Source organism: Lathyrus oleraceus, chromosome 4, assembly GCF_024323335.1.
Source record: "Lathyrus oleraceus cultivar Zhongwan6 chromosome 4, CAAS_Psat_ZW6_1.0, whole genome shotgun sequence".
Classification (NCBI taxonomy): domain Eukaryota; kingdom Viridiplantae; phylum Streptophyta; class Magnoliopsida; order Fabales; family Fabaceae; genus Lathyrus; species Lathyrus oleraceus.
Window position 1 is genome coordinate 348798358 of NC_066582.1, and position 12642 is coordinate 348810999.

General features: G+C 35.6%; 1 pseudogene; it reads right to left on the reverse strand.

The window, feature by feature from the left end:
- Positions 1–637: 637 nt before the first annotated feature.
- LOC127075433 (acetyl-coenzyme A carboxylase carboxyl transferase subunit beta, chloroplastic-like) lies at positions 638–7096 on the reverse strand (annotated as a pseudogene).
- Between the last annotated feature and the right edge of the window lie 5546 nt (positions 7097–12642).

Consider the following 12642-nt stretch of genomic DNA (forward strand, 5'->3'; position numbering starts at 1 on the left):
TTTAGACGGTTGTGTCTAGCATTAACAGAACTCAAGGGAATGGTCCCCTTTTCTCTTTCTCTGGTTTTCATAGGAAGGACATCATTACTATCTGGGTTAGTTTTTTGTATGAGGCACTGACTAGCATTCATAGGAACTCTGGGAATAATACAACGATCTCTTCCAAAAAAGTCGGAACGACAACTAAATCTCATTCGATATAACGTTAGAAAGATATTTACAATTGCATACAAAAGCAGCCTGGCCCTTTCTTCTCATGGCACACTGGACAACTTCATCTGAATGTAAGCGAAAAACTTCCTCCCAAATGAATGTAAAAATTTGAAAGAACCACACAAAATAGTGAAACTGTTTTGGGACCCTGCTACAAAGGCAATCCATGAGTCTTCTAAATGATATGCAGGAAGACCTTCTGCCCAACAAATTAATTTTCTAGCAAAAACAAGCGATAAAATAGTTACTATAATACCCTCTACAGTCCCATCGTACAAAAATTGGACTACTATATATATTATATATATAGTAATCCTTCGAATATTCTGAGTTATCTTTTTCATATATTTAGTTGATTTTTTGTGTGGAAAATAAAAGTCTTTTCTCAACATGAAGAAATAAAGAAGCCATTGTAACTGCCGGAAATAGTAGGCCTACTAAAGGAACAAAAAGGGATGGTAAGTTTATCATAAAATGGGATACCTCAATTTCATATTTTATTTATAGCTACCATTTTTTATTCTTATCTTATTACTTTACTCTCGTGTTTTCTAATTTTATTTTTGTATCATAGCCATAGCCTCTTATCTACTCGGATTGGATCTCGTCATCAAATTTAAAAAACATAAATAAAATGTCTACATTAGTTTTCATTTTCAGTCCAATTTTAAGTCAAAGGAACGAAACCATGGAACTGAAATAACTCAGTTAAAAACTCCTTTAAAAGATGACGTGGTACGACTGCATCCAATAAGCCCTTGTCGAATGAAAGGTCAACCGATTGGGAACCTTCAGGCACTTCCTTATTCAACAATTGTTCAATTACTCTTTTACCCGCAAATGCAATGGTTGCATTAGGTTCGGCGATAATGATATCCCCCAACATCCCAAAACTAGTTGTTACCCCACCAGTAGTCGGAGATGTAAGTATCGCTACATAGAATAATTTTTGATTGATTTGATAATTATATAAAGCAAAAGAAATTTTAGCCATTTCAGTAAGCTCAAACTTCCTTCTTGCATACGCGCTCCTCCGGACGTACATACTATAATAAGAGGTAAAAGTATATTGGTAGCATATTCGATCAACCGAGTGATTTTCTCACCCACTACGCATCCCATTCTACCCGCTATAAACTCGGAATCCATAACAGCTAGTGCTAAAGGAATACTATTTAGTTGACGTGTGCCTGTTGTCGCAACGCGAAAAACAACCGGCGGAAAAGAAAACAAGTTTGCAGAGCCGCCACCGACGCTATTCATCCTATGACGGAAAGGAAGCGCAAGACTAACCTAAGAAAGGGAAAGGAACGGTCTTACGACCAGAGATTACAAGGTACGGGAGTCGGTTACGCAAGGGGAAGGTATTAGCACCCCTCACGTCTGCCGTACTCGACGGGATCCATGCTCAAAAGAATAGGAAAAGAATAGAATAAGGTTGCTAATAAACTACTCAAAGAAATGGCACAAACTGGAATAATAAAACAGGTGAAAGAAGATGGAGGAAGTGGACTCAGCAGGATGTCGTATCCTGGGCCTACGTAGTTTGTCAGAAACAAACATCAGAGTCAATGTAGTTCGGGGAAAAGGGAGACATGCTCGCTAGGACATTGCATCCTATGCCTACGTATCTTCTCTATCCAGAGTAAGAATCAGAGCACTCGTAGCTCGGCTAACGCACGCCGAAACAAACACCGAAACGGGACGCTGAGACGTCAAAACAAATACTCAAAAGGAAACAGAATGCCAATACATGGACTTATATCTGACTCCAAACAAAAACCACAAACAAGGAAACAGAATGCCAATACATGGACTTACATTCGACTCCAAACGAACAAAAAGGAAACAGTAATGCCAATATATGGACTTACATCTGACTCCAAACAATAGCACACGCTAACCAGCGAACACCAAAGAAAAAGGTTATCAGATTGACAAACTAATAGGGAGTCTGGAACTCGAGCCTAATAGTTGTCACGCAAACACAAAGAGACGCTGAGACGTCAAAAGAAACAAAAAGGTTGAACACACTCAAAAAAAACAAAAGGGTGAAGGAGACAACAAACTAATAGGGAGCATCAGACTCGAGCCTAATAGTTGTTACACAAACAAAAAGAGATGCTGAGACGTCAAAGGAAACAAAAAGGTTGAAAAAGAAAAAAAAAAAGGGCGCCCGGAGAGATCTCGCTCGATCTCCTGCCTACGTATCTCATCTGGTATGAGAATCAGGGCGACGTAGTTCCCCTTAACAGGGGAGAAACTTTCTCCTAACCAGAGACCAGGGAAACAACAAACTAAAAGGGAGACTGACTCGAGCCTAATAGTTGTCATGCAATCCACAATCCCTAAGTTGAGGTCTCTAATCATAACCTAACTCACACAGGAAGCAAGTCAATTCAGAGGAAAGCAAATAAACACCAACATAAGTGAACAAGTATCACACTCTATATACATACAAGAGGCCCAAACAATGGGTAGGCTTTAGTCAAGAGGGGTCATATCAACCTCGACAAACAAGCCAAAACTGTAGGGGTATGCTGAAGCTCTTAACCACTAACATTGAGAGTTAGGGTGAAGCAGATCAAAATGGTAATAAGGATGAGACCTCATGCTCTTAACCCTGGCCTGGGTGAGCTCAATGACAATGAAAGCATGGGGATCCAGAAAGAGGGACCCTATTCCACTTAACTGACTCTATACAAAGATCTTGGGTACATGTTCTAGAGCATTAGCACGTAGTGCGAGCATAAAGAACGACTCACTGAATAACAGGGGATTGATTGCTAATCCCTTCTATCTGTCAATTGCCTCTTCACTTAGGAGGACTTATCAAGTAGCACATGCCTCATCTTGGAGGTCTTTGGCACAAATGTAAACAAGCACAAACAGAGCCTCTTAAGGAGGACTTCAGCCAAATGCCTGCCAAAAAGGTGACAGAACTTCCAGACTACATGGAGAAAGAAAGGTAACTACCTAAGTGGTGTATCAACCACACTCCAAAGCTTAAGCAAAAGCTAGCTAGCAACTAATGTACCTGTACAAAAGCCAAATAGTTAATATTGTATTCAGAAAACCAACAGACAACAGTGGAACTATTCAACAGTTTTACACAATGCAAGTCACAAGTGCAAGCACTCAAATGAATTCATCACATTAATTGACCTACAAGACAACAAAAATTAGTATTCAAAAGTATTTGTATCTCAAATAATGAGACCACACCAACCATCAAAGCCAAATGCTCAAACCTGAAACACAAAGCACAATTAGTATGTATACAAATCACTAGTACAAAGACTAGATTCAAAAGCAAGTCAAATGACCAAAACAGAATTCAATCTTTCACATGAAGCACATTCAAGCAATCAAGAAAAGGTCCTCAAAAGGACCAGTATCAATTCATAAGGCAAATGCTTCAAACAATTCATGCCATGCAAAGGCAAACAAAGTGCACAAAGTTGGACATCCAAATTAGAAAATCCAAATCAAAACAGAAACAAAATCAATGACATTGAAATTTTTTATGCAAGCTTATCATGTTATGAATGATCATCATGCAAAAAATCAAATCCAGAAGAGCTCAAATGATAGGTAAACAAAAATGCACAAATTGAATACCAAAAATGTGACACAAATTGTCACAACATATCTTCATGTGTCCAAAACAGTGATGGCATATGATAAAAATCCCAAACCAAAGCTCAAAAATCATATCACATGTGAGGATCAAGCATACCAAATTTCAGATCAATTGGATCAACACAAAGCATTTCACAAAGCATTGAATGTAACATGTCAATTTGGCATAAGGTTCAATCAAAAATCACACATTAAAAATCCAGAAACAAACAATTCATGAAATTAATGCTATAAAAAACTAGAGATAAAAACAAGAATGTGAAAAAAAAATTGGGATCAATTTGGACATTTTTTCCATTTTTTATGATTTTTTAAAGTTGAAGAAAATAAATGAAGTAATATGAAATATGGAGGGAAAATAAAATTTGAACAAAAACTAGCAATGTATGAACCAAGGATCGAACACGCGCCTGGCAGGTGAAATCAAAATGAAATTCAGAAACTACATAGGCCAAGTATCGAACACACGCAAGGGAGGTTCCAAGCGCTCCAATGAAATGCAGCGTTTCATTAAAGGAGCTGGCAGCCACGTAGCGAGTCAAAGCTCGCGTGGCCTGGTCAAGAGAATGCATGCCAATCAAATAGCCATGCCAGCGCTCACGTGGACGCACACGTAAGCCAAAACCCTAGGGAGAACCAAACGGCGGCGACGGTTGTAACAACCGTCTTCTCCGGCCAACCAGATGGCGGAGATTCAAACATTTTTTCCAGAATCCAGCAAAATGCACATGGTTCGAAAGCTCTTTCCATGTAGATCTCAAATATCATGTCAAATTCATCTAATTCCTCATATATTTCCTGGATCGAAGGCAAACATTTTTGCAACCAAAACTTTAATTCAACCATACATGCTCATTTCTTCACCAAAATCAATTCTAAACATATCAGCATTCTCAGCATAACACGATCTACATAATCATGGCAAGCAATTGGCAAAAGGAGAGGACGAAAATTTCACTTACTTGAAATGGCAGTGATGGAAATCGTGCCCTCAAGCTTCCAGAACTTCCAGATCTTCTCCTCTATACTTGCTTCGAAGCTTTGAATACAAAGAATCCACTGAAACCTCTTAGATCCCCTTCAATTTCAAGCTTCCATCAAGATGTTCATGCACACGACCTGCTCAAAATCAAGCTCAATTATCCAATCCAATGGTTGAATCTTGCTCAGAATTCCACAAGGAGTAAGAATATGCAAAGAGAATCAAGGTTTGTGTGAAGAAAAATGAAAATTGAAGAGAGAGAAAATTGGAGGGAAAATGGAAAATTCTAGATCTCAAATTCTGTTATGAGCAAAAACAGTTAGGGTTTGGCTTTTATATGGTTCACTAATGATGCTGAAATTAGAATTAGGCAATGGTTAAACATGATTAGTGAAATATGAAGTAAATTGCAAAAAATGCAAAAGTGTGCTACATGGCCATGCAACACGTGAACAGTACATGCAATGGCTTCAAGTTCACTTAAAAGCAGCCAATGGTCATGATGGAATGGTTAAATTGCTTGTAGCCTAAGCCAAATTTGAAATATGGGATTTCCCTCCAAAATGCACATGTGTGAACAAATGGTCATATGAGCTTATTCCATGCATGGCAAGGCTTGATTTGGAAAGATTTGGTCAAGACAAGCATTTTGCAAAAAGGATGGACCAATTTGGAGCTTTGCATCAAAAGTTATGGCAATTTGAAATTCCATGCATACTTTGTGATCATTTGGCCCTAACTTCTCAACCAATCATCAGATGATCATGAAATAGGACTTTTTGAAAAGGGGAGAGAAATATCTTCAACTTTCATGTTCACCAAAAATCCATTTTAAGCTTCTTTGATGTTGATAAGTCAAGTTGAATGTGGACCAAAAACTTGCCATTTTTGGAAACTTGAAATTATAGGTCACTTTCCATTTTTGGAAACTTTTGCCATGACTTCAAAATCTTCAAGATAGATGTTTGAAATGACAAATGGACCTCTTTTGAACATGATTGAGGTGTCTCAACTCATTTCCCCACCTCATAGCCCTCAGCTCTTGCATAGTTGACTGATTTGGTTCTCAGATGACCATGAAATGCCCTGATCAGCTTGAGCCTCAACCACTTGGGGAAATGGCTCAGAAATGAAACCCTAGCTCATGTAAGCCCAATATAATGATCATGTGATCCTCTTCATCAGCAAATACCTCCTTTCTTTGAGAAGCCCTGGTTGAAAGAATGTCATTGATTAGGGTTGACCAGGGGTCAAAACCCTAATCCAAAGGAACTTGAGAATGAACAATGAAGCCCTTGAAGATGACATAACCCTGATGATGGTAATATATCCTTACAAACAAGATAATGCTCAAGACCTTTGAAGAACCAAGAAACCCTAACTGGAGTGTAAACCCTCAGATGGTTGATCATCAATTCATAGAAACCCTCAGGCTTGAATCATGTAACTTCTCCATTTTTTGAAAAGACTTTGGAGGATGATCTTCTTATTTTCAGATGAAATGCAAAATGCAAATGCCTAATGTCCCAAAACATGAAATGCAATGTGTCAAACTAGTCCCAAGAAGAGGAGGGCAAATTTTGAGGTGTTACACCTATTTGAACCGCCTCTGGTAATCCTGTCTTTTCTTGATAAGAATCAAGACGATCAATATAAGATTGGTCTTTTTCCTCTTCTTCCTCTTCCGAATCCACACAATTTTTCGCAGTTTGCAAATACAAGTCAAGTTGATTCATAATATCTTCGAACAACCGATTGATTTCCTCACGTTGATCTGTGCATGTTTGAACCGTCTCCGATAATCCTGTCTTTTCTTGATAACAATCAAGACGATCGATATAAGATTGGTCTTTTTCCTCTTCTTCCTCTTCCGAATCCACACGATCTTTCGAAGATTTTTCTTCCGAATCCAATTCAATGGGATTCAGAGAAAGCATGTCTTCATCCAGACGATCTTTCGAAGATTCCTCTTCTGAACCCAATTCTTTAATTGAATCAATATTAATGGGATCCACAGAAACCATGTCTTCATCCATAGGATTCCAAGTATCTCGATCAATCGAAAGGTCGATTCTATCTGAACTGCTCATTTTCAAATGCTCGCCACAGTGTTTGCAAATATTCATTTTGGGTTGGAAAAATTGCTTAAAATTGAGTCCATAGCAAGTTTCGCATTGAACCCATAAACGAGCTAATTTTTCCATACAATTGGGATCGCTATAATCTATTGGAACAAAAGTACTCTTCTCTCTATTTCTACGATATCTCTCACATATATCCTTTATATTAGTCTCATATATATCATCTCAATCGTATATACCATATATATCATTTGTATCATTTGTATCTGATATATCATTTGTACCATTTGTATCATTTGTATCAGATATATCATCTGTATCATTTGTATCTGATATATCATTTGTACCATTTGTATCATTTGTATCTGATATATCATTTGTATCATTTATATCTAATATAAAAAATGGATCGTATATCTCATTTGTATCATTTATATCATTTGTATCGGATATATCAAATGGATCATATATTGCATTTGTATCATTTGTATCTGATATATCATTTGTATCTGATATATCATTTGTATCATTTGTGCTCCTTATTAAAATTATAATAGTACTTTGGACCTTATCGCAAATGTCACTATTAAAGTCAATATCCTCACAGATTTGAGAACGAAGATAACTCTCAATGCAACGACTAATGTTATTAGTCCATTTATATTTAGTAATATTAGTATCATTAGTATCATAAGCATAATATATGTCATATATATTGCTATTACTATCCCTAATTGAAAAAAAATTATGAGATAGTAAATTATCTATGTTGCTGACATCTGCTAAAGAATCAGCATGACTATAACTAGAATTTTCACCATTGTTCTTCTAGCTATCAATGTTATTATCCATATCAGTTAAACTAGATGGGTCTTCATTTACACCGTTATTTTCAATAGGACCAAAACTATTTATTGATTTACTTAAACCACACCTGTATTCTAAACCCCTATTAAAGATCATTGAATTGAACCACTTTCTTTGCATAGATCTTTCTTTTTTTCCTCCATTTACATGAAAATATTATAGATGAATAGAATAGTCATTGGATGATAAAAAAAATTTAGAATAGTTATCAAATTCGATTTTTAATTAGTATATTTTCTAAATATACTAATTGAAAATAAGTAAAAAAGCTCATAGGGTCTACGGTATTTATGGATAAACTTTATTTATTGACTTTTTCCTAATATGTAGGTTGAGCAACTTTAGATGAACAATATATCCCCTCCCCTAGAAACGTATGAGAAGCCTTTATATGCCTTCATGAAGAAAACCGGTGATATCATCACCGGGGGACGGAAGGATTCGAACCTATTACTAACGGGACCTAATCGCCTGCCCCCTATATATAAGAAGCCTTTTTATGCCTTCATGAAGAAAACCGGTGATATCATCAATCAGTTTCCCCTGGGACAGAAGGATTCGAACCTCCGAATCACGAGACCAAAACCCGCCGCCTTACCGCTTGGCCACGCCCCATTTTCTATTCTATATATTATCTATTGTAATATAAATAGAAAATAAAATAAACCTTTATTTTTTGTATTATACTTTTATATTTCATTGTGAATATAAAAGTATAATACAAAAAAGTGGATAATAATAAATTATATATATAAAATAAATCATATCATATATATAATATATATAATAATAAGATAATAAAAAAAATAAAAATACAATTCATTTTCTTAAAGAACAACATTTTTGTTATGCTTAATATCTTTAGCTTGGTCAGTATTTGTATTAACTCTGCCCTTTATTCAAGTAGTTTTTTCTTGGGAAAATTACTTGAAGCTTATGCTTTTTTGAATCCAATTGTAGATTTTATGCCAGTAATACCCTTACTCTTTTTTCTTTTAGCTTTTGTTTGGCAAGCTGCTGTAAGTTTTCGATAAGATATTTAATTTGAATAATGTCCTAAAAAAGTCAGAATTTATTAGAAAACTCAAATTTGAAGATTTTTAAAGATCAGATAATTCTTACAGTGTGAATCCGTGATTACAAATCTTGCAATTTTTGGATAGACAAGTAAAATATGGATCATCTCATCATTTCCTTTTTTTCCATTAAAAAATAAAAATTCTATTATTCGATTTGAGTCTGCCATCAATACGTGGATCTTGATTGTAGATATGAAATACAATTTTTGGTAATGGTAAAAAAGGCTCAACTCTTACTACAAACCAATTTCTTAAGTTTTTTTGAAATAACTTCATTTCTTATAAACTGAGTCTCAAAGGAAACATAATATGAAATAGAAGAGAACCTATTCTCTTTCTCTGTCGTTTTTTTAATTATCTTGGAGATTTTGTAATGCTTACTCTAAAACTATTTGTTTACACGATAGTGATACTCTTTGTTTCTCTTTTCATCTTCGGATTCCTATCTAATGATCCGGGGCGTAATCCTGGACGTGAAGAATAAGAAAATCTTTTTTCTTTTCCTTACTTGTCTTGGATTTTGAAATATTTTTCATTTTTCTATTTATTTTTCAAAAAGAACTAGTTAAAAATGAAAGAAACAGGGAATAAATTTTTTTTCCATAAGTTCAAAAGAAAAAAAAATGCCAAATCATAAATAAACGGAAAGAGAGGGATTCGAACCCTTGGTACAAAAATCCGTACGACGGATTAGCAATCTGGCGCTTTAGTCCACTCAGCCATCTCTCCCTAATTCCAAAAATGGAATGATTATGCTTATGATACCTCGCATAAACAAAAAGAACAAAAAGTAGGGCTCGAAAAAAGCCTTATATATATCTTATTTGATATTGATCTTCATTTGATATATCTTATTGTAGCGGTGTATTCGTCACTTTATGATTTATTGACTAAATCAAAAGCAAAGCATACAAAGAATCGAGTCGCCACCGCACTTTTATTTATCCAAAGGAATGGCTAAAAAGCGAACAAAAGCCTAAGAAGTTTTACACATAGAAAACTAATGAAAAGATCAAAGATCTGGGTCAGGGGTTAATTACACAATGGGAAGGTGTTAGGCACCCAAAACGTCCTAGGTACTCCTAGGGAGCCCTTTTCACACTTGTTGTACGAAATGTTATTTGTTTATGAAATATTTATTGTGCAAACATGGATTGAAGGGATGGGAAAAGAATATACAATTTTTATTATTTTTGTGTTTGAACGGATGAACCCGTTGCCTACGTACCTTCCATGAAAGGTAAGGATCAAAACGCCGTAGTTCGGCTAAAAGATTTCCAAAAATATGAGTGGATTCATTTTAAAACAAAAGCCTTAAGGTCTTTCGTTATCCATGGGAGAAAACTCAACCTTATACAAACAACAAGTCCACCATGTGAGAAAAGCTTCAACTTGCTAGTGAGGGGTTAACCCTATAATAAGCAAGGAAGTCTTACAATTCAATCACTAAGGACAAAAGGTGAGATTAACATCAACCAACTAGGATAAATCAAACCTATGGCTAATGTATGAAAACTTATCAAGAATGGACAAAGCCACAAAAACAATTGAGTGGGTGAAATTAACCAATTAGGATTCTTCACAAAAATGGTCAAAGTATGATTAGAATTCAATTCAAAAGAAGTATTATGAAAATGAAGTTTGAAAGATCAAAGGCCTAAAGCCTAGGTTTCTAATTTGAAATCATGTCAAAATGTCTGCACAATATTTTCAGGTTTTTTGATTAACATGCAACTGGAAGTTTAAAACAACAAAAGGTGGGAGGGTGAGGGAGTGTAAAACTTCTTAGATGTTCACCTCTTGAGATCATATGTAGATGATCCAAGTGATTCCTTTGGAATAGGCAATGAGCAATAACAAATAAGCAAAACAAATAGATACCGGATGCCAATCAATGGACTTACACCAATCTCACAAACAAAGGTGGATACCGGATACCAATCAATGGATTTACACCAATCTCCTAAAACAAACATGGATACCGGATACCAATCAATGGATTTACACCAATCTCCTAAAACAAAAAAACAATGATACCAGATGCCAATCAATGGACTTACACTAGTCTCACAGAACAAAAATGGATACCGGAGGCCAATCAATGGACTTATACCAATCTCCTAAAACAAAACATGGATACCAGATGCCAATCAATGGACTTATACTAGTCTCCTACCATATCATAGGATACAACTGCCAATCAATGGTCTTATGCTTGTCTCCTCCATGGACAAAGCAAAATGCTATAAAGCAAAGTTTATGAAATGATATACAAATGATGATGATAAATGCACAAAGGCACACTCAAGCAAATATGCACAGATGAATCAAGTAAGCAGACAATCAAGTCAATTAGCACACGCTATATACAAGCAATAAGGCTCAAGCAAGGTTAGACTTTACAGTCAACTGGAATGGGGTAATATGAGCTCTTAACCCTAACATTGAGAGTTAGGGTGAAGCAGATGAAATGGAGATGAGGGGTGTTCCTCATAGCTCTTATCCCTGGCCTGGGAGAGCTTTGAATAATGGAAAGTGTGGGATTTCAGAAAGTAGGAACTCTTCTCCACAAATAGACTCTATAAGATCTTGGGTTATTATCCACAATGCATCAACACACTGTGTGAGCAAAGTGGATGACACACTGAATAGTAGGAGATGGATTACACATCTCTTTTGTCTACCAATTGCCTCATAAGAGGACTTTTCCTGCTTGGCACAAAGATAAACAAACACAAGCATTGCCTCTTAAGGAGGACTTCAGACAGGTGCCTGCCCACATAACAGGACAGGTCTTCCAGACTACATGAAGAAGAGAGGTTATACCTAAGTGGTTAAGCAACCAAGCAAAAGCAAGTTCAAAATGAACTTAAGCAACTTATGTACCTATGGAAACATCAAACAAATCAGTACAACTATACAGACAAACAACCAACAGTTAATATCAACAGTCAAACCCAATAAGCAAAGGCATAGGCCACAAATCAAATTCAAATGAGTTAACAACCCTACAAAACACACAAGGTTAGTAGTCAAAATTAAACATCAAAGGATCAAGTGATGAATCATCAACAACTATGGAACTTGAATGTTCAACCTGAAACCAAAGATGGAGAAAAAATTTAAAACAGAAGCTGAAAATTAACATGAATCAACTTCAAACACATCTTGAAACAATCCAAAAGGTCTCACATCAATATCATATACCAAAAGCATTTCATGATCAATTGAAGTTCAAGGCAAATTAAAAGCTCAAATATGACCAACCAGAAGGAAAAAATCTCAATTAAATCAGACATGATTCAAATGATTCCAAGAAAATTCATGCTCATTCACAACATCCATAATATGCATCATGCAAAAAATCAGAACAATTGGAATTCATTTGGCATGGCAAATATATCATATAAGATGAACAAGCAAAGGTGTGACACAAATTGTCACACCAACTTCACATGATCATAAAACAGAAATGATAAATGGTAAAAATACCAAATCAACACCAAAATGTCAAGCAAAGTGTCTAGTTTCATCATGCAAATTTTCAGATTCATTGGATCAACAACCAGCATTTCACAAATGATATAGCAAGGCAAGGTATAAAATGCATACATGTTTACAAACCCTAGCACAAAATAAAATCCAGCCAAGCACAATTTATGGAAAAATGATCATAAAATACTAGACAGAAAATGCAACACAATGCAAAAAACCTCATATTTTTTGGAGCAATTTTCAATTATATATGAATTTTTAAAGATGGAGAAAAAATAAAAAA